Below are 1,583 nucleotides of genomic sequence, written 5' to 3' on the forward strand. Positions count from 1 at the left end.
CTTTGACTAGATGGATCTTTGTTATTGAAGTATGCTTGGTAAGTTTTTATGTTACATCTGCTGACCAAACTAGCTGGTTTCATTATCCCAAACATGTTAATAGAGGTTCACCCAGCAAGAGGGGAGCCAGCATTCCCCGGTGGCATCCCTCTGCCATTGCTGTGTGCTGTGTGCAGAGGACAGGCAGTGCCTGTGGTCGTTACATAAATCACCATTTCTCCTTTGGCTGCAGCCCAAAGAACACTGTGCCTCTCTCCATGGATGGGCTCGAAAGGGTTCAGGGTGAGGTGAATGCAAGAACAAAGGATTAGGGTGACTTTCACAGATGATGGGCTAAAAATGAGATCTAGAAAGACCAGGGCTACAAGATGATATCATGGAGCCTGAACAGTTGTCTAGTAGAGAACTTTGTATATTACATTCATGAATGGAGAACAGGGTGGCTATTTCCTGAAACCATAAGAAAGTCATTTTAAGATAAGTTAAAAAAGTAGAATGAGACATCATCTCCAGTCTAACCACGGATGAGTCTCTCTGCCTTATGACAGCTTCTGAAAAGATGTTATAGCCATTGTTGTTAGGAGTTCATCATCTTAAATTGGAATTAGAGAGCATGTGAGCAACTTACAACTGGGTGGCATAAGAAAAGAATTTAGATACCGACATTTAAGACACCACACAGGTTCCAGATAGGGATGTTATTTTTTCTAGCTGAGAATCATGGCCTTTTGGCAGGCAAAGTCTGTGCTCATAAGATGATAAAATGATCCCAGTGGAAAAAAAAGAAAATCCCAGTGCATATTCAATTGCCTTCCCAGGTGACACAAACAGCTGCTGCAAAATCCCAGACCTCAGCCCCTGGCAGCCCTCAGGCTGCTGAGCACAGAAAACAAAACCGTGACTCACGGTGGACATTCACTGCCCCCAGGGTGGATACAGTCACCTACACACACTCAACTTCAGGAAATTGGACTCAGTTACCGAGCTATCCATATCCCAGAGAGGAGGCCACCCCAACCTGTCTTTGGCAGAATGCAAAGACATTTGGGGAGCCCATCTCCTTTTTACCCAACACTGAAGGAAGGAGTCTGTGTCCCTTAAGAAGAGGGCATAATCCACAATAACCTAGTTTAACCTCTTATTTCCTCTGTGCCTGATTTGCCTGGGACTCTGTGTTTGGGGAAGATGAATGTTTTGAGTTTGATTTTTTCCCTTGAAAGTAAGGCAGGTTATCTTGGGACTCTATGATCTCAGCAGTTATGTGGCAGCCTTCAGAATCCTATGACCATGATCAGAAAAGTGGGTCCATTCCAGCTCTATAATTGTGATTTGGAACTTGGCAGATAAAGTTCAATTTCTGGATCAGACTGTTAAGACTAGAAAGCCTTTGACAAAATTCAACATCCATTTATGATCAAAACTCTCCAGAAAGCAGGAATAGAAGGAACATACCTCAACATAATCAAAGCTATATATGACAAACCCACAGCAAACATTATCCTCAATGGTGAAAAATTGAAAGCATTTCCTCTAAAGTCAGGAACAAGACAAGGGTGCCCACTTTCACCATTACTATTCAACAT

This window comes from Bubalus bubalis, chromosome 1 (genome assembly GCF_019923935.1).
Source record: "Bubalus bubalis isolate 160015118507 breed Murrah chromosome 1, NDDB_SH_1, whole genome shotgun sequence".
Lineage (NCBI taxonomy): Eukaryota > Metazoa > Chordata > Mammalia > Artiodactyla > Bovidae > Bubalus > Bubalus bubalis.